Below are 24,768 nucleotides of genomic sequence, written 5' to 3'. Positions count from 1 at the left end.
GGAACTCCACATTGGGAAATACAAAATGCAGAAGGTGCTGAGGTTTTAGGAGAGTGTAGGAAGTTAAAAGAACAAGTGAAGAAATGCACTTTTAAAAGTGAGTTAAACGCACAGAAGGTTGCGAGGAATCACTATGATGCTGTGACTAAATGAAAGCCATGAATAATGAAGCTTTGTGTTAAAAGCATCGAGGGGATGTCACTGCAACCAACAAAACAAGGGATGCTACAGGGGTTTTACAAGTTCCTTCAGTTTTTGTTTGGTTGGATTATTAGAATGTTGTACATCAAGACTTCTGCTTCACAAATCTTGACATACAACTGTCAGTTAAATGCTCCTTTATATTTTTGTTTACTTTCCAACTGGTGACTCAATGGGCCCTGTATCCATCTCTTAGACTCAGTTATGAAATATTAATGTTCAGTCAACGTCAATGCAAACTTCAATTGCTGCAAGAATGAACCAAGTTTTGCTGATGCCTTTCCCAACCTTTCCACTTGGACTTTATCTCTGGCGGTACTTCAATCTTGAGATTCTGAAGTCTGTTTTCAAATCCCTCTAGAATCTCACTCCTGTCCATCTCAATTTTGTCCTCTTGCCTTACAACTCTGAGAACTCTGTACTCCTCCAATCATGCCTTCTTGCATATCCATTGCAGCTATATCTTCAGACATATGGTCTCCAAGCACTGGAACTCTCTTTCTTAAATATTCTCTGCTTCTTTTCCTCCCTCTGCTCCTTCAAGACAACCCTTAAGACACAGACAAACCTTCTGGCCAGCTGCCTTAGTATATAATTTTGTTCTTTTGTGTCAAACACCTCCCTTAAAGCATCTTTGCTTTGTTAAAGGAAAGATGTAATTGCATGCTGTTGTCGTCTTCCTGCATTTTTCTAGCTAGGTTCATAGGGTGGTCAAGGTCCCCTTTATGCCTGACTTAAAGTGCTTCCTTTTTGAGAAAGAAAGCTTAGATTTTGGGCCTACGGATGAAAAAGTATGATGCAGGATAGCCATGATAAGTGGCCTTGTGTTTTGCATCTCATACAAGGAGATGCAGAATTGAATGCCTCCAGCTGCAATGAAATTACTCTTCACCTTATGGTTTAGCTTTATAACAGTTGTTGCACATCAAGGTAATTGATTACACATGAAAGCGTTAAAACATGTTTCTGGAAGTTGTGATAAGCACTTACGTAAAGAAAGAACTTGCATTAATATAGCATCTATCACACCTCTCTGGGCAATCAAAAGAGTTCACACCTAATTAATTATGTTTTCAAATGGAGGCAATGTGGGCTAATATGTAGCTAGCTAATCTCATGAAAGCAATGTCCAACAAACATCAAATCAGTTGACAGAGCCGTTAACTCATTATGGTGATGTCAGTTGTAAGAAAGACATTGACAAGCTTAACAGGAGAATTCACTGTGATTGATAAAAGCCTTGATCTTTAACATTCACTTAAACTATCAAAATTGACAGATAATTACCCTAAATCAACATCTGATTGAAAATGCTTGTTTCTTTTAGTTAATTCTATTTCAGAAATGCCCCTTTTTTTAACCAGTTCTCAACGGAGGAAAACTGATCCCTATTTTATTTCTCCTCTCTACTCCATGACATCACAAACAAACATGACCATTAAGATTGCAAGACAGTTCAGGCAGGAGAAAAACAATTGGGTCATTTAGTCTGTGCATCCAATCATCTACTTTATTATTTATAACATTTAACATTCTTGAATTGCTTCAGATGGAGAAATGATCGGTTTTGTTTTTGGAGCATTTAAAGTTTCTCAGTACAATCACCCAGAGAGGCACTTGTACATCAATAAGCTTTGTGCTCAAGAGATTTTACTTGAATTACCCATTCTCATATGTTTCCTCATCTTCAAACTAACAACCCAGATATTGCAATTCTCTAAGTACAGGAAAGCCTCTTTGGGTCCAATTTTCCAAATCCCTCAGCGGCCTCAAAACTCAGATCTTCTCTCTTGAGTGCTCGATTTTGCAGTACACAAGCTTTTCGATCTGACCCTGCCCTTGAAACTCTTAGTGGAATCTCCCTTCAAAAGTACTTCTTATTCAGAATTTGTCTGATCTGAGATAATTAATATTTTGTAACCTTCAATGAGCTCCTTCCTTACCAGCTTCGCCTTATGCTGCAGAGTTGGCTGTTTACCAGTGTTGCTGTTTGTACTCACCTGTGCACTGATCCTCTACATGTGCCAGATGGTGTCAAATTAAATTAACCTGCATGACACAGGGGTTTGGTCATTCAACAGCAGCCTGAGAGTCACTTGCCTTTCTCCTCTGATTATTTCACACCAGAGCAGCTTACAACACTTTAACCTTCTTTAAATTCCAGGTATATCTTGTCCTGCTATCCTGGTGCAACTGCTGAAGTGCCTAGCTTTGAATGGGAAGGACTTCCTTTCAACTGGAGCATTGTCAAGACTTACAGCCCCATTAGTTACTTTAGACAAACTTGTGTATTTAAATAGCTCATGTGGGATATGGGAAGAGACCCGAATTGTCTGACGTTCAAAAATGTTTTTTTTTCCCTGCATATTAGTCTTTTGATGACACAGTATAACTTTACACTATGATATATGGACGACACTTGTATTCAATTATTAACTAAGTGAGTTTTGTGGGTAAGGGAAGGAAGGAGGTTGTTCAAATATTTTGATATGAAACCCAAGAGCTCGGGTTTTCCCTGGATAGTACATAAGTTTAACTTTTTAGCTTATGCCTTGCACAGGTTCACGTTGAGCAGAAAGCAGAGAGTGAAGACAGAACCCAAATTTTACAAAACCACATTCTTTTCATGAGGGCACTTCAACTCTCCAAAATGCCACAGGGCCACCTATGGGCCACCAGCCCTGGAGAACAGGCTCTCTGGTAATTGGAATCTATGTATGAGTTGGAGAAAATGGTGAAAAATGTCAGGGCATGCACTCATGCTGTGAAAGAACTTACTCTCTCCCAAACCCACCCCCATCTTATTTCAGCTTACAGTTTTCCCCAAGTTCTACAAAATCCAGTTGACCCTTCCCAAACCTGTCGTACTGCCCAGCACATATTTATAACACCAACTCACTAAGTGTCAGCAGGTTGGCTCCCTGCCCCTGTCCTAACTCATGGTATTCAAAGGCATATATAACCAAGGACCGTAGGCAGAACTCACTTGATCCTCCTTAGTATCTCGGGACTTTCTATGTCACATAAGATCACCAATAGATCAGCTCTGCACTGTTCAGATTTGGGACTCCAGTATCTAGATTGAGGTTTGATTCATAGCTGGCGCCTCCAAAGTGATGGGCATTAGCATCTTTTTCAGGTAACATTGAACACCATATTTCACTGAAGACTAAAGTTCTTGCTTCATCCACTCCTTGAGTTGATGCCCCAATCTCCTCGTGTTCATACAGTCACAGAAGTCCACAGCACAGCAAAAGATCTTTTGTCTGTATCGGTCAAAGACCAACTAACTAAAAGGTGTTAAAGGAGCTTTGTTTATTTTCACTCCTGGCCTTTATTCAGATCTCCTGGTTCCCTGACACAGATTAGACTTCTGGTGTCTCGGGGGTGAGATTGTAGCTTTCAGGGTTTTTGAGCTGTAGAAATGGAGATAAGCAAGGCATTATCCACAAAGCAGCCACAAAGTACAGCTGAGCTGATCCTGCATTCGCTGCACTCGAAGGAATCAATCCATCTCAACACATATTCCAAATAATTGTGGACAAACAAGATGTTATAGATACATTTGTAATTCTGCACATGGTAAATGTAATCCTTTTGAGCTTCCTCCCTGGTAGCAGATCAAAGCAGCAAATATTAATTGGCACCTAACTCCTAAAATGCCCTTTATCAGAGTGTAGTTAACTGCAGTCATGGAAAACCATTTTGAAGCCACATAAACCCTTGTTAGGCTGCATTTGGAGTACTATGTGCAGTTTCGTCACTACACTACCAGAACGACATGAAAGCTTTGGAGGGAATGCAGAGAAGGCTTCCCTGACTCAAGGACATTGGCAATGAGGAAAGGTTAAAGAGACTAGGATTGTTTCCACTGGAAAGATGGCGGCTGACAGGAGACCTGATAGAGGTCTACACACTTATAAGAGGCATTGATTGGGTGGATAGTCAGGGACTTTTGCCCAGGGTTGAAGTTTCAATTACAAGGGGACACAGGTTCAAGGTGAAAGGGGGCAAGTTTAAGGGAGATGTGCGAGGGAGGCTTGTCAGTGCAGAGAGTGGTAGGAGCCTGGTATGCACTTCCAGAAGAGGTGGCAGAAGCAGGCATATTGGCAACCTTTAAGAGGCATCTGGATGGTTACATGATTAGGGAGGGGATAGAGGGATACAGATAGAATAAGGGCAGAGGGTTTATTTTTTAGTTTAGTTAGGGCATGATGATCACCACAGACATGGAGGTCCTGTTCCTGTGCTGTATTTCTCTTTTGTTCTTGGTGGGGACGCTACAATTTTCTGCATCAGTGTCTGTCCGGTCCCCAGTTAGTCCTTGGAATGTATTTAAAACCAAAGGTCAATTGGAAGTCACCATAGTACGAGAAAACATACTGACTGCTTTCTCATTTGAGGGAGACAATTGCTGCTGAGTTTAACCTGAAGGTCATCGTATCTCTGGCGTAAGAGAAAGTATATTCTCTTCAACTTGTCTTTCCTTTGACTCATTTGACCTTTCAACTTGAAATTTGTATTATTCAGGGAGTGTTGCACACTACATTTCACTTTAAAATGAAGTTTTTACTTCACCCGCTCTTGAGAGTTTATGTCTCACCGTGTTCGAGGAACTTTGTTTACTTTAGTTCCTGTCCTTTATTCTGAGCCACGTCCCCTTCTGCCGATTCCAGCAAAAACAAACGGAAGACCCAAAGGTTCACTTCTCCAGATGGATACATCACCATGTCATCACTTGTAAATGTCAGCTGGCAGGTTTTCACCAACAAGTGGAGGTTTTGCTCAGCTCAGCCATTTCGAATATTCAGCTGACGCTGTGCAATGTAACATAATGCCTGCTTGAAAACCCTGAATACAACAACTCAGCATTGAGTTATAGATAGGGAGGCCAGAGATTCAATCAGACTGTATTAATGATTGGAAATGAATGCAGCCTGCCCACCACCAACACCACCCCTCCACCCCACCTTCCCCCCACCCCTCCCTCCCCCCTACCCCCCAACACAGGAGCAAGCTAGGGGAGGGAGAAAGACTTTGGGAGTAGGGGAGAGAATCCAGTGGTTGAGGTGGGAGCTGAAAGTTCAGCTCTGATTGTGGGACATGCTTTGCCTGTTGTCCGCCTCCCCACACAGGTCCTCACCCTTGGGCTAATTGAGAATGGCAACTGGTTAATTAAAAGTCACTTGGAAAGTGTCCTTTCCTTCCCCACCTGAATTTAGTAATAACTTAACAGTGGAGTGAGAGGGCAGGGGCAATCCACACAACAGGGTTAGCATGGATACCCTCATGGCTGGACTGGAGGTCTGGAAAGGGAGTGAATCCCTCCACTAGGATTCTCCATTTGCAGAGAATTATCCATACTCCCATGGCCTCTCAATTGGTTCTCCTGACCCCAATCTCTGTCAGGCCCACCTTCTTGCCTTCACTTCAAGGCTTCCGAGCTGCTCTCCATCCCAAGCCTACACCTGGTTTCAGGCCCACTCCATTCCTTGGCCCACTCCATTCCCAGGCCCAGGCCCAGTCCCAGGCCCACATCTGGTCTGAGACCCATTCCAGGCCCTGGCCCACTCCAGCCCCTGGCCCTCTCTAGCCCCTGGCCCACCCCAGCTTCAGGCCCAGGCCCAGGCCCAGGCCCATTCCTAGGCCAAGGCCCACTCCCAGACCCAGTCCCAGTCCAAGGCCCACTCCCAGTCTCAGGGCCACTCCAGCCCCAAGCTCAGATCCACTCTCTGTTCCATTCATCAGAGGACTAAAAATAAAACTAAAAAACATAAGCATGAGTCTCTACTCTAATGCATCTCTTACCAGCCCATCACGAGCACTTGGATAATTGAAAAGTTTGCAAGAAAGAAAGCCAAGTGATTTACCCGAGGTTACTGGAGAGATTAACAAAGACTGAAAGCAATAATTACTTCTTGCTGTACTCAAAAAATGTTCAATGTTCTCTTATTGATCTCCAAGTTATCCCTCCATCAACTGTCCAACCATAGATTTCCACTTTGTGATCATTTTACTTCAGTTGGCCGAGGCATTTTAAGTTGAGGTCTCTGAGTGCTGAGTGCCCATCTTTTTAGAACTGGCAGGTATCCAACCCCCTCTCGGGAATGGATAACTGAGTTTAAATAATGATTGAGGTTGAAATCCAAATCCATGACTGGGAACAGCTGTCAATCGCTTCGACTGCGCTTTCAGTGAATAGTTTCAGTCTGTGAGGTCCCTGCTGCAATGCAGCAAAAGAAAAGAAAAAGCCAGGACCCTTCCAGTGAGCACGTATGTCTGAATAGTGCTGCTGGGGTAAAGATCTGGATCTGATATCCACTATTTGCAAAGGCTGACAGTTCACAGAATATTTATGGATGTCTCCTGAAAGATTTTGCACAAAGAACAAACAAAGCTGCTACAAAATGTTTTTTGTCATACCTTCAAGGTATCTCCTTGCAACTAGATGTTTGCTTAATGTATTGCTGCTTCTTTTTAGGGGACTTGCATGTGGAAAGAAAATATTCATAAATTAACAAATGTCAATGTAACTTGCAACAGTTGGAGGGACAGATAGTTCAATTATGGGATTAATCATTCAATGATAGGTTAGTGTGTAGAATAATGCCAACTGCACAATATCAAGCCCCGTATAGCTGAGGGCCTACCCACCCCTCTTGCCACACAGCAGTCTCCTAGCATGAGGCACAGTTAGCAAACTCTTTGCCAGACAGCAGCAAGGCATCAAAGCAGAGAATCAATCACCATGTGTATATTATACACTGCAATTTTTCAAAACAATCACTGAAGGGATGTGGGCATCATAGTCTATTCTACCGCAATCCAATCTACTGCATTCACTGCCTCACAATGTAGTCCCCTCAACACAGGGGAAACAAAGTGCAGACAGGATGACCACCTCACAGAACACCCACATTCTGATCACAAAAAAGACCCTGAGCTTCCAGTTGCCTACTACATCCACACACCGACCTGTTCCCTGGCCAACATCTTGGTCTTAGGCTTGCTGCAGTGGTCCAGGGAAGCTCAGTGCCAGCACCTCATTTTCCACTTGGGAACTCTACAGCCCTCTGAGCTCAATATTGAGTTCAATGACTTGAGGGCTTGAAGCATCTTATCCCATGTCTTCATTCCAACCCCCACATACCAGCCCTTGTTATCACATCACCTAGAATTATTTAGAACCTACTGTAAGCCGAGAATTGTCTCCTATGCTAATCGTTACCCAATCCTTTGTCTGACTGTTCTTCTCTTTCCTTGGGCTCTATTTCCAACCATCGTTTATTCCTTATTCCCTCCCTCCACCTTAATTCTACAAAAAAAATCCAACTATTTCCTAGCCACCATCAGTTCTAAGGAAGGGTAACTAGACTCGAAAGGTTAACGCTGATTACACTCCAAAGATGCTGCCAGATCTGCTGAGCTTTTCCAGCAATTTCTGTTTTAGTTTGTGTGTGGTCATCACTGGTTCAGCCATTATTGATTGCTCCTTTCCAATTGACGAGAAGGCAATTAAGAGTGGTGTGCATCTGAAGTCACATGTAAGCCAGACCAGGTAAGAATGGATGATCTACTTCTCTAAAAGATATTATACAGTCATACAATCAGAGTCCTACAGCATGGAGACTGGCTCTTTCTCTCAAACTGGTCCATCCACGTTAACCCCATTTCCCTGCACTTAGTCCATATCCTTCTAAACCTTTCCCGTCCATGCATTTGTCCAAATGCCTTTTAAATGTTGTTAATGTACCCGCCTCAACCACTTCCACTGGCAGCTCATTCCATGTATACCACCCTCTGTGTAAAAAAGTTTCCTCAGGTTCCCTTTTATTCTTTCCCCTCTAACCTTAAATTGATGCCTTCTAATACTCGATTCCCCAACCCTGGGGAAAAGGCTGAATGTAATCACCCTATATATGCCTCTCATGATCTTGTACACCTCTATAAGTTCCCCTTCATTCTCCAATGCTCTGAAGAAAAAGTCCTAACTTGTGCAACCTCTCCATATAACTCAGTCCATTGAGTCCATTGTAAATTTCTTCTGCATTCTTTCCAGTTTAATAACGCCCTTTGTATAACAAGGTGACCAAAACCGAACAAGTGCAGCCTCACTAATGTTTTGCATAGTTGCAACATAACTTCTCAAATTCTATATTAATGTTTTGACCGATGAAGGCTGGTGTGCCAAAAGGCTTCTTCACTGCCCTGTCCACCTCTGACTCCACTTTCAGAGAACTGTGAACCTAAACTCAAAGGTCCCTCTGCACCAGTACACTCCTTAAGGTGCTACTCTTCATCATGAAACTCCTACCTTGATTTGATTTTCCAAAATGCAAGACCTCACACTTACCTACATTAAACTCCATTTGCCACTTCCATGCCCACTTCCCCAGTGATCAAGATCTTGCTACAATTTCTGAGAATCTTCCTCACTGTCCATGATACCACCTATTTTAGCATCATTAGCAAATGCACTAATCATGCCTTGTACATTCTCATCCAAATCATTGATATCGATATTAGTGGACCATTTGACACTTACATGGTCACCATACGAAAAACTTTTTATTAAATTCTAATTTCACCATCAACCACACTAGCGTTATAGACTGTTAGTCCAGTAACATTACCATCACACCTCGACTTCCCCAGATGTCTTGGATTTCTCTTTTCTCTGGGATCACTCAAAAGCAGCATGAAAAGTGATGGCAGAAACATAAACCCTTCTCCAACTATAATCAAATTCCTTAACCTAAGTTCAGTTGTAATCTTTGTGACTGATGAAATCACTTCCACTTCAGATGGAGATAAGGCAGGAAGAGGATACTAATCAGCCATGATCATATTGAATGGCGGTGCAGGCTCGAAGGGCTGAATGGCCTACTCCTGCACCTATTGTCTATTGTCTATTGTATTTAAATAATGGGGACATCGACCACAACTACTGGTTGAGGAAGCAGCTTGTATAGATCTGGAGAGTGAGAAAGCTTCTCGTTCTTCCCAAAATGTCAAGGATTTGCTTTTATATTCTACTGGAGGGAGCATTACGTCTTCAGTTTAAATGCTTATCCAAAATCTAATAGCTCCAACACTCTCTTCTTTCTCTGCAGTGTTAGATCAGATTATAATCTTCACCAAATTTCAATCAGTGCTTGTTGAAACTTCAATGAACTATTTTTTTGAAAATTTTAACCTGTGTGGAAAATTCCCCACCATTTTGTCTTGAGCTGCACGCTACATTGCTTGGGATTTTCATGCTTTTGTTTTCCTCCCCTGCCTTTTTCCATGATTCCAGAATTCCTGCAGTGCCACATGCAATTAATGAAGCAATAAGTAGCCAGAGGAACTTGAACCAGAACCAACTGAGGCACGCCACTGTGAAACGACTTGACTCATTCTCAATTCTTCCTGATCTTGTCAGCATCACCAATGTTGCAGATTGCTATCTATCTGATGACTTACATACTTCAGGAAGCAAACTGTGCACAGTTAGCTGGAAGGACTACCATCGCTGCATGTATATAATACTCTTACAGCATAAATACAACATAGATGTAGCATCTTCACAGTGCATTATTCCTGTTTAACTGTCATTAAAAGCACTAACTGTGGAAGAATGTCATACTGTTCACACTGTCAGTCATGATCTCAGATTATCCCAAAACACTTTAAATCCAATTAAGTTTAGTATTGTTTCTGTTATACTGCAGGAAAACATGGAAAGCCAATTGCTCACAGCAAGTTCCATAATCAGTACATAATCAATAAACCATAAAATCAAACATTTAAAGGTCATGTTGAGGGCTTCAAAGGACTTCCCATCTGATCTTTTTCGTGTTGTGTTATCAGACCGTTCATGTCTCACAGAGAAAGCACACATCTCCGTAGACCTGCTGAGGTTTTCCAGCATTTTCTTCTGTTGTTAAAGAGGCCAGGATCTTGTCTTAGGATCTGATTTGAAAGATTCCACCTCGAAGAGCACAGCTCTCCTGCAGTTTTGCATGTCAACTGCCTGTAATCACTGGAGGGGAAACTTGAACCCACAAATTTATAGACTCGGAGGCAACAGCACTATCTCAAAGCTAAGATTACAACACAGCAAGGCTAAGGCAGGAGTACTTCATTACCTTGTTTTCTCTAATTCTGAGCACAGCAAGGAATTCATTAGACTGACTTCTTGTCTAAGTTCCTGATGAAGGGCTTTTGCCCGAAACGTCGATTTTCCTGCTCTTTGGATGCTGCCTGACCTGCTGTGCTTTTCCAGCACTACTCTCCAAGTTCTCCACCTAATGAATAGAACATGTTGAAAACATACAGATATTTGTCTACACAGCAGAACATGCAGCTCCAAATATCTAGGCCATACAATTTCTTCTAAGAAACTATTTAATATAACAGAGGAAATGTTAACCAGGAGCAAATTAGCAGGGTCATTAGGGACATTTAAGCAACTGCTGGACAGGTACATGGAGAGCAGTGAGTTGAGGAGTGCATAGGTTAAGTTATTATATTTTACATTAGGATTAAACCTTGGCACAACATCGTGGGCCAGAAGGCCTGTTCTGTGCTGTACTTTTCTATGTTCTATGTTCTACTGCTGATGCTAGAATCTGTACTGAAAGCAAAAAATGCTGAAGATCACAACATGTCAGGCAGCATCCGTGGAGAGAGAACAAACTAACGTTTCGAGTCGAGATGACTCTTCATCAGAGCTGACATGAAGCATGGAGGAGGCAGCATTTATGCAGTGGAGTGCTGGGGGAGAAAGGATGTTGATAGTTTAGATTAAGTGATCACAATGTGAGAATGCAGTCCCTTCTGGATTTAATGTTGAGTTCAACACCTTCAATTTGTAAACTCCCTCCCTTTTCTTTTAGCTTCACTTGTTGCATTCTCTGTCACCATATCCCTTGCCTCTCCCCCCCTCCCCAATGCTAATGGGACTGTCTGTTCTTTCCAATCTGGCGGTTAGACACATCATTGTTCTGCCATTCTCACATTTCAATCACTTAACTAACAATATCTTTTCTCCCCCAGCACACTGCGTTCCCCCCACAATTATAGCATAAATGCTGCTCCTCCCACACTTTACATCAGCTCTGATGAAGAGTTCTGGATCAGTGGTGCTGAAAGAGCACAGCAGTTCAGGCAGCATCTAACGAGCAGCGAAATCGACATTTCGGGCAAAAGCCCTTCAACAGGAATAAAGGCAGTGAGCTGGAAGCATGGAGAGATAAGCTAGAGGAAGTTGGGGGTGGGGAGAGAGTAGCATAGAGTACAATAGGTGAGTGGGGGAGGGCCCAACTCCCCCTCCCACTCTTTCGAGGACATGGAGGTCCTAGACCTCCTTCACCGCCACTCCCTCACCACCAGACGCCCGGAGGAAGAACGCCTCATCTTCCGCCTCGGAACACTTCAACCCCAGGGCATCAATGTGGACTTCAACAGCTTCCTCATTTCCTCTTGCCCCACCTCATTCTAGTTTCAAACTTCCAGCTCAGCACTGTCCCCATGACTTGTCCGACCTGCCTAGCTCCTTTTCCACCTATCCACTCCACCCTCTCCTCCTTGACTTATCACCTTCATCTCTTCCCCCACTCACCTATTGTACTCTATGCTACTCTCTCCCCACCCCCAACTTCCTCTAGCTTATCTCTCCATGCTTCCAGCTGACTGCCTTTATTCCTGATGAAGGGCTTTTGCCCGAAACATCGATTTCGCTGCTCGTTGGATGCTGCCTGAACTGCTGTGCTCTTCCAGCACCACTGATCCAGAATCTGGTTTCCAGCATCTGCAGTCATTGTTTTTACCTCTGATGAAGAGTTATCTGGATTCAAAATGTTAGCTTGCTCTCTCTCTCCATGGATACTGCCTGACCTGCTGTGATCTCCAGCATTTTTTTTTGTTTTCAGAGGAAACATTAAAATGTGTGACCATAAAATTCTCCCACTCCACGTTACAATACTCACCATGCTAAGTTTTGCAAGTGTGAACCATGCTTTAGCAACATCCTGTTTTACTGCAGTTGGTGGTTCTTTCTAAGAAAGTTGCAAGTTCCAACTCTATTACAGAACCAGAAAATGGGCTGAATGGCTTAATTTCTGCTCCTTTGTCATCTGGTCTTATGGTCCAAAATGGAGTGACACTGTGCAGCACGGTCAGAGTTTTTGTCCTTCAGATACAACATTTAGAAGTCATTTGGACAGGTACATGAATAGGAAATGTTAAGAAGGATTTCCACACTGTAGGGAATCTAATCTAATCTAAAATGGGCCAAATGCAGGCAGAATTGACTGGTTTACTTTGTGAAACTTGTCAGCATGGAGTTGTTCCAAAGGTTCTGCTTCTGTGTTGTATGACTTTCTAAGCTAGTAAATTGTGGGCCTCTGTGTACTCAAATCAATGTGAAAGATTCCATGATGTTCATAAGGAACAAAGAATGAGCTGTACGAGATTATTTATTTCATAGCAACGTGCAACTCTGAATGTGACCACTTCATCCATCATGCCTATGCCAGTTGATTGAAAGTGCCATCCAATTAGTCTCTTCCTTACTGCTCTCCAATTATTACTGAAGACTTGCATTCTAGAGTTAGCTCTGCCCCGGCCAAGTTGGTCCAGTAGAGCTACAATAGTGGCAACTATCCAAATATGTGGAAAAAAAGCAAAACAAAACAAACCTGCACAATTACTGCCCTGTCACTTAGTCTCAAGCAACAGCAATGATGGAAGGTTTCATCGACAGTGCTATTAAGCAACACTCACTCCACAATAATCTACTTGAAGATGCTCAGTTTGGGTTCCACCAAGGCCTGTCAGCTCCAGATATCATCACAAGTTTGATCCAAACATGGACAGAAAAGTCCATGGACACTAAATCCCCACCCTCAGAGTCTGAGAACATAGACTGGTTCTTTTTTCAGTAGCTCCTTCTGGGGCATTTTAGCACTAACTTAGCTTCCTCTGACTCTGCCTCTGATACGAGCAGAGCGTAACACACACAGTAGCTTGTCTCTTGTACCCTAAGAGTCTCGGAAGAAAATTCATTCTCTTCTTCAGGTGGCAAAGGCATTGACGTGGCAAAATCCGCTACATCCATCTCAAATTCTGAGGCATCTTCACTGCTGGATGGAGAAGAAAACCACATAATGTGCGAAACAGTTGAAAGGGCTGTTGAGGAGTCAGGCACATGTTGCTCCCACACTGCTTGTGAGTTTGCAGCCTTTATATTGTCCATGTGCTTGTTCAGAAGCATACCTACACAAACTTGATATGTCACTGGACCTGACATGTTGACCATGCCTCTTACCCATGCAGGGCCATTTCCATGGTTCCTAAACCAAACATCGTCCCTCGAGATAAACTCTCTCACTTTGCGAAGTCTTGTGTCTGGCACTGATGTTCCTGATGCCACTTCATCCTCTACTCCAGGTCTGGGCAAATCAGATTTAACTTGGTGCAGAGTCTTCTCCCCATTAGCAATTCTACTGGAGCTATCCCTGTATTTGCATGGCAGGGGGTGGGATCCTACAATCAAACAGGAATCTAGAGCTTCACTAGTTGGTATCTAGTGATGCCGTCGGCCATTTCTTTATGCCTGTCTTCAAAGTTTGGACTGATTTTTTCTGTCAGACCATTGGATGATGGATGGTATGGAACTGTCTTTATATGTCAAATGTCATTCGATATTAGGAAATATTCAAATTCTCTTTTGGTAAACCAGGGCCTGTCATCTGTGACCAACATATCTGGGAGTCTGTGTACGGCAAAAGATGTGTGCAAGCTTTTTCTACTGTTGTTCCCATGTTTGACGAATTAACTCTCTGCATGTCCAGCCACTTGGGAGTGGGTAACCACAATGACTAAAAACATGGAGTCCATGGAAGTACCTACATTGTCAATGTGCAACTGAGTCCAGGGTTTACTTGGCCATTCCTACAGAAGTGGGGGAAGCTGCTGCTGGTCATTGTTCTCCTTGCTAGCATCTAGACACTGGTGCCACCAATGTAGCTAGGTCTGCATCCAATTCTGACACACATAACTTCTTGCCAACATTTTTTGAAACCCCTGGATGATCCTGGTGGGGTTTCCCCTGTATCTGGCAGTGATGTTTGCTCAGAACAATCATGCTTGCTCCACATAATAATATTAGATTAGATTACTTACAATGTGGAAACAGGCCCTTCGGCCCAACAAGTCCACACCAACATTTACCTCTTACCTAACACTACGGGCAATTTAGCATGGCCAATTCACCTGACCCGCACATCTTTAGACTGTGGGAGGAAACCGGAGCACCCGGAGGAAACCCACGCAATATGTCGTCCTTGACTGTGATCTGGTCTCTCTGGGTCCAAAACGGTTTCAATTCTGGTTGTGATGGCTCTTTGGCTTCCCCCATCACCAGCAGCTGTTTCAGTTTTGCCAGCACCGGATCCTTCTACATCAGAGCATGCAGCTGTGATGGGAAGCGTGTCCAGAAAAATTGAAACCATCACAGAACCTTCCAGTGGTGGTTCCAGTGGTGGTCCCACTGGGGGTGTATCTGCCAGTGGGCGGCAGCTCAATGCATCTGCATTTACTACTTGTATCTTGAACGGTGTTCCAACTTGTAAATATATGCACTTAGTATTAGAGCCCACCACTGAATTTGGCCTGAAGCTATGGGCGGCATTGCCTTGTCCTCTTTAATCAGACCTAGCAGAGGTTTGTGGTCGGTTATTATTACATCGTAACGGTATTAGTGGAATTTTTTTATTCCGATCCTTCCTTTCGTATCTAGGCATATTTGTGCTCTGCATTAGCCGAAGTCCTAGATGCACATGCTGCTGCACATTCCTCTCCATTGAGCCACCTATGAGCTAATACTCGTCTGATGCCATACGGAAGGCATTGCATGTAAAGACCAGATCTCGCTTGGGATCACAGGGTGCCAACACCTTGGAGAGAGACAGTTGTTTCTTCACTTCCCTGAAAACTGTGGCTTGCCTATGCATCCGTTTCCAATGTTGAACTTTGTTTTAAAGAGTTGATGCAAAGGTGCCAGGATGGAGGCCAAATTTTATATGAAGTTTCCATAATAATTCACCAGCCCAAGAAAAGACCTAAGCTCCAGTGCAAATGTGGGGAGCTAGGGCACCTTTAATCACCTTCAGTTTATCTTCCAATTGGGTGGAAGATCCAGTCTTGCTGAATCTGTAGACCAAGTAGGTCACTTGGAGTGCCTTCAACACATATTATTCCTTCTTAGGCATATACCCTCCAGCAAGAAAGGTAGGTTCTTGAAGTGTTATCTATTGGTCTTCCCTGTTATTAGCACATCATCTAGATACATGGTGACTTAGGGTAGACCTTGTAAAATATTCTTCATTGTCTGCTGAAAAATTACATAGGGCTGACAATACCCCCAATGGCAGTCACATAATGTTGGTACAAACCCTTAAGGGTATTAAGTGTAGGATGCTTCTGGGAATCCTTATCTAATCACAATTACAGATACACATGGCTTATTTCCAACTTGGTGAATGACAGTTCCCCCTGCCACCACTGCGTGTAAATGCTCTTTGTGAGGGATTGGATATTTATCCAGCTGTAAAAAGCAGTTTACTGTTTGTGTAAAATCACCACCCAGCGGACTTCACAATCAGTATGACCAGTGCTGCCCATTCTGCAAGCTGGACGGGTTTGATGATTCCTTCGCTTTCCAGCCTTCTGATTTCTGCAACTACTTTTGCCCGTAAGGTAAATGGCACTGGGGAAATCCTTGCAGAATTGTAAAATTGCTTCCTGGTCAACATACAGGGTGGCCTTGGCTCGCTTAATAGTCCTCAGACCTTCCAGAAAACCCTCCAGATATTTAATTAGGTCTTCACTCAGGCAGCCATTTTCTAACCAAAAATTGTTGAGCCAGTCAAGGTAAATCTTTCTCAAACCAATTTCACCCCATCATGCTTGGGTCTGAGCCTTTTACGACAATCAGTGGGAACTGAACCTGCTGCTTCTCATAAGAGACTGGAACCAAAATTGTACCTTTAATCTGGAAAGGTTCCCCAGTATAGGTCTAGATTAGAGTGATGCTGGAAAAGCACAGCAGTTTAGGCAGCATCCAAGGAGCAGTAAAATCGACGTTTCGGGCAAAAGCCCTTCATCCTGTATTCCTGATGAAGGGCTTTTGCCCGAAACGTCAATTTTACTGCTCCTCGGATGCTGCCTGAACTGCTGTGCTTTTCCAGCACCACTCTAATCTAGACTCTGGTTTCCAGCATCTGCGGTCATTGTTTTTACCTAGTTTTTCCCCAGTATAGGTTCTCAGTCTAGCCTAGGTCTTATGCAAACTTAAGCGTTGGAGTCCAGAGCAAAGTTTGTTAAAGGCTGGTTCTACAATCACTAATATGTCTGTGCCAATAGAGACCATTTAACTAAACATTGATTTTGATTGGTTCTGATTTGAATGTTCCTAAGCAATTTAACTGTTCCAAACCTGATGCAGGTAGACTCTCCAGTGTACGCAGTCTCCTGGATACTGGCCTATGAGCTTTCTTACACGATTTAGATCTAATGAGACTGTTAATGTCTCAAGTCCACATATTGGCAGCAACTACAATGACTTGATGGCCTGGAACGTAAAGAAATAATTATCTATCTGGATGAGATTTGGCTTTGTTTTGGGGTTTTGCTGCTGGCTGACATCGAGTCCCTCTGTTCAGGATATGTCCTGAGAGTGAGGCTATGCAATTGCCTTCACCCAAGTGGTATTTCCTAAGCTCAGTCAGACTGGCCAGGGTTTCCACTTCCATTGGAATACCAGACAACTCATAAGCTCCATTTGCCATATTTTCCAATGATAAAGCCAGTCATAGCACCTGCTTGAAGTCCAGTTGGGCTTCAGCTAGTAGGCACTTTTGCATGGTTACATCATTAATCCCACATACCAAACGGTCTCTCAGCATCTCATTAAGTGTTAAACCCAAGTCACATGCCTCAGCCAGCTGTCTTCATCTGGTCAAAAATCCCAATACAGATTCCTCGGTTCTCATAGTAAAACTGATTTAACATCTGAGAATTAGGAGTCTTGGAGTCATCATATTCCTTAATTAAATCTGTCAAATCTTGAATGATTTTAGCATTTGGTGCCTCAGGGCAAGTTAGGCTCCTAGTAACCAAACAAGCTGTGGGTCTACAAGCTGTCGGGGGAATTAATCATTGATTTTCACCTGCCCCAATCTCATCTGCCCAGAAAAGATAGCGCATTATTTCCACATACTGGGCCAAGTCTATGGCAACAGGATTGAATGAGTCAAGCTTCCCAAATAACGGCATGACACAAGAAATGCTCATATCAACTCAAAGAAAACTCAAATTTCTTCAGAAACTCATTGTCATTGAATAACTCCACAGACACCAATATCCCAGCTCCCTCCATTCTTAACTGTCAGCTAGGGCTCTCTGATTGGATCAGATTAAAAACCCCAATTGGGGAATTCATATTCTATGAAGTCCACCTCGCTAACCTCACTACAATGTGTTGCTGGATATGCGCAGCAGGTCAGGCAGCATCCAAGGAGCAGGAGAATCGACGTTTCGGGCATGGGCCCGATTCTCCTGCTCCTTGGATTCTGCCTGACCTGCTGCGCTTTTCCAGCAACACATTTTCAGCTCTGATCTCCAGCATCTGCAGTCCTCACTTTCTCCTAACCTCATTACAACCATTACATCAAGTACCCAATGAAGATGGGTGTGGAAGTTTGAGGACATCACAACAGGAGCTCCTCAGGTTACGTACTTTCTGGTTGACCTGTTCAGAGATATTTTTACAAAACTCTGGAGCAGACGGGACTTGAAACCAGACCTCCTGGCCTAGAGGTAGGGACACCACCACTGCACCACAAGAGTCTTCAGTTCCTCAGGGTAGTGTCCTCGCTTTAACCACCCTTAGCTGATTCCTTAATGATCTTCTGTTTTCCTTTCGGGCATAAACTTATTTGTTTGCTATTGGTGCAAAGCATTCAGCATCATGCACAATTTCTCACCTTTATCATGCAACAAAGACATGGACAACATCTGGGCTTAGCTGATAAGTGAAAACTAACAACTGTGCCAGGTAATGCCCATCTCCAACAAGAGAGTCTAACCATATACCCTTCAAATTCAATCATTGAGCCCTGCTCACTCCCCCTCCACCCAATTAACATCCTGGCTGTTATCATTGGCCAAAACATACAAAGACGAGTCATTCAAACATCGTGGCTCTGACAACAGATCAGAGGCTAGGAATTTTGAGCAAGTAACTTATTGCCTCAAAGTGTGTCCAACATCTACAAGACACAAGTAAGGAGTGTGATAGAATACCCTCTATTTGCCTGGAGGAATAGTGTTCCAATAACACTTGAGATGCTCGGCACCACCCAGGAGAAAGCAGTCCACTGATTGGCACTCCATCCAACACTTAAACCTTCACTGCCTCATGAAGCAGTAGTGTGTACCATCTACTCTCCAATTATTCTGAGACTCTTGACAGCCCCTTCCAACCCTAATTTCTACTACCTCGAAAGTCACGGACAACCGATGTATGGGAACAACGCAACCTGCAAGTGCCCTTCTGATCCCCGCACATCATCCTGACTTGGAAGCATTTCATCATTCCTTCAGTGTCACTGGGTCAATATTCTGCAATTGCATTTCTAACAGCACTGGGGGAGCTTTTTCATGGACAATATAATTGAATGCACCACCAGAACAAATAGAAATGGGCAAAAAGTGCAAGCTGAGATAATAATGTCCACATCTCATGAACATATCAAAAAAAGCCAATTATTTTTGTTAAATCTACTCTACCACCTAATGACAGTGCATTCTTGATTGTAAAAACACACTACTCTAAGAAAAGTTCTCTGCTTCACTTTTTGACCATTTATCATAAATGTGTGATCTCTGAGTATTGATGTGCTTGTCAACGAAACTGGTTTATCCACATTGTTTCAAATACTTTGTGAATCTGAACACTTTGATTGAGAACACCTCAAAATGAAGATCACAGAAGTTGGGATGATTTGCTTTGAGCTAGAAAAGCTTACAGTGAGACAAAGGTTCGGCCTTGCTCTTCCATCAGGATAGACCAGCAGTCTCTCCCATTTCTACTGTCTGCCACTGGCATGCATTGGAAGGAGTTGCAGGTTAATAACCAGCATGTGTGGATTTGTTATTAATGCACCTTCCATGGTTACTCAGTCCTGTGGTGTGTCTCAAACCTGCAGACTCAAAAGGAGGGATGCTGCTGCAGTGCTACCCTCTAAAGCTCTTAATTAAGACACAAAAAATGCATTTCTAAGGCACCTTCAACCATCTAAGGACATCCAAATTGCTTCACTGATGCTGGAAAGGAATCACTATTGTAATGTAGGAAATATGGCAACCAATTTACATACTGTCAACTCCCACAAGCAGCGATGGATAAAATGCCCAGGTTTAAGAGTTGGTTGAGAGACTAATGTTAGTCAGAAGACTGGGAAAATCTTCTGAACTCTTCCCTGAGTGGGGCCATAGGGTCTTTTAAATCCATCTGAGGGACAGATAGACACTTGGTTAACTGCCATATATAAAAATGTGGCTCTTCCAACAGAGCAGCTGTCCCTCAGTACTGCGCCACCGTGTCAACCTACATTTTTGTGCTCCTGTCTCTGGAAATAGACATGGTGCTACTTGACACTTAAGACACAAAAGCAACACTACTACAAACTGAGACACTGCTCACAATCAAGTTAGGTTCAAAAAGTAAATGTAGCAACTAAAAACAAAAGATAGTTCACTACGTGACTAATCAAGCCTCGGAAAATCCATACCACATCTTTACTGCTGACTGCTAAGCGAGCTGATGTCAATTAATTTTACTCAATATGAGTCTCATATTGCAAAGGTTTTCCTGTCCTCCCTGCAGTGAGAACAGTGAGCATTTTATTCACACTTACTAAATTAGGCTGCGCTCAGAAGCCTTTCAGTGCACGTGTTGTTGCTTGGATACACGGATACCTCTAATTTAGTGATAATCAGTCTTACTTTTACATTTGAGTTTGTGTCGAGACATGATCAGATCAGTCTTCATAGAACAGCTGAGGATGAGAAACTGCAATGAGACAGACCCTCGGTTTGCATTTGAGAAACTTGAAGAATTTATCCAGCAGGAAATCAACTGCCCGTTCCACAAGACAAAGCGATTCAGTGTTGCTCAACGTCCCCCACTGCACCACATCAAGTCCTGCACATTAATACACAGCTTGGGGTCTGAATTCAACCACTTTGCGTTACAAGTCCCAAGGCAGTGAAGAGCCCAGTTTCTAGGTGGATCACTGTGATAACAAATCACTTGCCCTAATTATCACTCCTTTGAACATCAGTCTATTAATGACAGCTCTTGAAGTTAACAGTGAATGATTATGTGTCAGAATTTAAAATCGCTGCTCAATTTGCCAATTTGATGAATAAGCATCAGCACCATTTTATTTGAGCAAAATCAACGCGACTAATTACTACAATGGTTCACTTTGTTTTGTTCAGTCAATATTATGATATGCAAGCGCGCTGGCATGGATGCCAATGACACTACAGGATTTTCAATTAATACTTGTACCATAATGTACATTGTGAATGAATTGCTTGGTCACACTCTGCTTGGAGAATAACATTCATTTTTGGACATCACAACCCATGGAAAAAATATGGACATGTTTAATCCACCTGTCCAAATGACAGTCTCTGGCATAGGTAGGACTTGAACCTAGGCCTGTTTGGCTCAGATGCAGGAACTCTGTGCCACAAGAGCTCTCCAACAAAGGATATATACTGATTTTTAAAGCTGATGCAACAACGATTCATTCACCAGAATAATAGTGGGTTTCAAGGATTAAATTGAGTTCAGATGCATACACTTAGCCAGTACTCCCTTGAGGATCAGAGACTGTAAGGTCTCCTAATTGAGCTGTTTAAATGTCAAAAGAATTCAACAGGATAGATACAGAGAAGTGAATTCGGCTGGGAAGGAGTCAGGAACATGGAACATGTTCATAAATTTAGAGTGAGGCCATTTGGGAGTGAAACCAACAAACGCATCTACACGGCAAACCGGCAAACACGTCTACACGGCAAACCAGCGAACACGTCTACACGGCAAACCGGCGAACACGTCTACACGGCAAACCAGCGAACACGTCTACACGGCAAACCGGCGAACACGTCTACACGGCAAACCGGCGAACACGTCTACACGGCAAACCAGCGAACACGTCTACACGGCAAACCGACAAACATGTCTACATGGCAAACCGGTAAACACATCTACACGGCAAACCGGCAAACAAGTCTACACGGCAAACCAGCAAACATGTCTACACGGCAAACCGGCAAACACGACTATACAGCAAACCGGCAAACACGTCTACACGGCAAACACGTCCACATGGCAAACCGGCAAACACGTCTACACGGCAAACACGTCTACATGGCAAACCGGCAAACACGACTATACAGCAAACACGTCCACATGGCAAAACCAGTAAACACGACAACACGATTACACTGCAAACACGTCTATACGGCAAACCGGCAAACAAGACTACACGGCAAACCGGCAAACACGTTTACATGGCAGACATGACTACACGGCAAACCAGAAAACACGTCTACACGGCAAGACTAGTAATCTCGTCTACGCAGCAAATCAGCGAACACGTCTACACGGCAAACCAGCGAACACGACTACACGGCAAACTGGCAAACATGACTACACAGCAAACCAGTAAACACATCTACACGGCAAACCGGCAAACACGTCTACATGGCAAACCAGTAAACACATCTATACGGCAAGTGGTATCAGAATTCTGGAATCCCCTCCATCTTCAGGCATCAAATTCTGGAGTAATTTGAGATTTCAAAACTGACACGGCTAGATTTTTTTTGCCAGATAAGACTACCAAGGAATATGGAGCAAAGGCAGGTAAAAGCAGCTGGTAATACAGATCAGTTATGTTCTTGCTGAACAGTGCAGACTTCAGCAGCAGAATAGCTTTTTCCTGTCTCCAATCTTTCATGTTACACTCAAATGCAATTTTTCCCCTCACTGATTCATCACTTTCTCACTCTCACCTGTAATCTGACCAACCTGCATTGACCAATTCTTTATCTATTATACTGTGGTTATCCTTTTATCTAAATGTGAGACAAAATCAAGTGACACACTTCTCTTTTCCCGTTCTTCCATGCCCCTGGCTCTGACCAGGTCTTTCCTTCTGACAGCTTTTCCTTCCTCCCATAAAGGTTTAACATAGTATTTACTATCATGTTCTTTGCTTTCTCTTTTATGTTTTTAGCCTTGGTATGGTTTTGTCTAATAAGCCAGGGACCTTTATATTTTATATTAAAGGCAAAGAAATGTATTGTCTACCTTCATTTCTCCAATTATGTTTTTGTAGTGCACATAAACTGCCTAAAGAAAGGATTGTATTAAATATGGTCATCTGGAATCTGAGAAAGTCCCACCTGACGATCAGGCACTGGGTCATATGGAGAAAGGGACGAACCCTATCTCAAAGTCTTCGTGATATTTGGGATATCAATACATGCAAACTGCTTGGTGAATTGATTCATCCCATGGAACCAAGATTCTACAAAAGAAGTTAGCATCAATGGAACTCTAACTGTAAAGAATAAGAGCTAAGAACATGGTGGCACAGCGGCTCATTGGCCAGCTTGGCTGCCTCACAGTGCCAAGGACACAGGTTCAATTCCAGCCTTGGGTGATGGAGTTTGCACGTTCTGCCTGTGTCTGCATGGGTTCCCTCCGGGTGCAACGGTTTCCCCCAACAGTCCAAAGATGTGCAGGTTGGGTGAATTGGCCATGCTAAATTGCCCGTAGTGTTAGGTGCATTAGTCAGAGGGGAATGGATCTGGGTGGGTTATTCTTAGGAGGGTCAGTGTGGACTTGTTGGGACGAAGGGCCTGTTTCCATACTGTAGAGAATCTAATCTTAAAAGTAAACATTATAAATATTACCACATGATCCAAATGTTCAGCACAGCCTGCGTGCCAAAGATATCAAGGACAACTCATATCTCAGTTGTCTTTCCTTTCCCCCCCATCCTCTCCCCTTCCCACCCCCTACCTCAAACTTACCTAATTAACAAACTCTCCCTGACAGCAGTGTTTCTCTAGATTAATCACAAAGCTGTTGTTCCTAACAGTTTGGATTGCCTTTCGGGATTGCTAATTAGCATTGGTCCAATCCCAAATTAAATTGTTTTAAATGTCAATCACAGACTAAATTAGGGGAAATTTTACTTTTCTTCACTTAAGGGTTATTAAATGAGTCAGATCACATCACCATCTGATCCCTTAAACCAGCATGCAGCAAGTTTCCAGCTCCCCTCCCAACCCCACCATGGCCCAGAAATGTTGAATTTCTACGCAGGCCATGTGTACAAAATAAAGACATGCACTTATATACAGCATCTTACTGAATTGTGCAAACATATATATATGTGTGCTTTACACAACACATTACATATCTCTGAACTTACTGGTAACTTGGAAATAGCCAATCAGCAAACAGACCACTTCATTGTTGTTTTGCACGTCTCAGATGAGACAGAGTTATGGTCAGGGCTCAGAAAGGAAAGTTCCTTGAAGAATGAAAGTAAACACTTTTGAATTTATACATGGTTTTTAATGGCCTTACAGAATGCTAAAGGGGTTTAGACCCAATACAGAATTTTCTTACATGCCATTTCTGCTGTACTGTAAATGTGCCAATTTGAATGAAATACCAGCTATATTAGTGATGGTTATGAGACTAATAGATCTTTGAAGAAACCCATTTGGTTCACAAATGTGTTTCAGGAGAGGAAATCAGCCATGACTTGGTCTGAGCGACATGTTGACTTCAGACCCACAGCCATGCATTTGAGTCTGAACTAACCTCTGAAAACAAGGCAAATGGAGGAAAATTAGGGCTGAGCTATAAATGCACACATCCCACAAGTGCATAAAAATTAAGATATGCACAGCAAGGTCCCACAACAGCAAATGAAATAAATAACCCAATCATCTGCTATTTTCTGGAGTTGTCTGAGGAATAAATATTGGCCATGATATCAGAAGAATATCAAAACCAGTAACTACATCTACCTGAATAAACTCAGTTTCATGCCTGCAAGGAAGCTGAGAACAGGGAGAAAATGCACACAAATCCAACTAGTATCTCATAATTCAATGACGTTGCATAATAAGAGAGCACAGGGATTGTGAACAGGCCTTATCTGAGTTGTCTAAAGAAGTGGGAGCCCATTGCGGTACTCGGGTTTGGAACACCACAGGACAGACATTGGTCGTCCAATATGCCTCAACTTCTTTTGAAAAGCAGGTCAACAAGTCATTTCTGATCTTCCGCTGGGCCCTTCTGTTTTCCTACAGTTTTATCCTCCACCCTCACTATGTCCCTATCTGAGGGAATTTCAAGTATTGCCAAATGAATGTGGGCTTCTGCAAGTGTTACAAAAATGATGGGATCCTCCTTTC

General features: G+C 43.0%; 1 protein-coding gene across 2 annotated transcripts in view; it reads right to left on the bottom strand.

The window, feature by feature from the left end:
- The window catches only part of brinp1 (bone morphogenetic protein/retinoic acid inducible neural-specific 1), a 355,193-nt gene that overhangs the window by 312,938 nt on the left and 17,487 nt on the right, over nucleotides 1-24,768 (bottom strand). Inside the window, exon 1 of one of the 2 annotated variants that reach the window (XM_060841012.1) lies at nucleotides 2,145-2,179. The exons of the other annotated variant lie outside the window; for it this stretch is intronic. The gene's annotated coding sequence lies outside the window, so the exon portion shown is untranslated. Of the gene's footprint in view, nucleotides 1-2,144; nucleotides 2,180-24,768 lie in introns of those variants that run through there. 2 annotated transcript variants of the gene reach the window in all.

The sequence above is a fragment of the Hemiscyllium ocellatum genome, chromosome 21 (assembly GCF_020745735.1).
Source record: "Hemiscyllium ocellatum isolate sHemOce1 chromosome 21, sHemOce1.pat.X.cur, whole genome shotgun sequence".
NCBI lineage: Eukaryota > Metazoa > Chordata > Chondrichthyes > Orectolobiformes > Hemiscylliidae > Hemiscyllium > Hemiscyllium ocellatum.
Note: the sequence above shows the minus strand (reverse complement) of the source record. Positions and strands in the feature narration are given on the sequence as shown.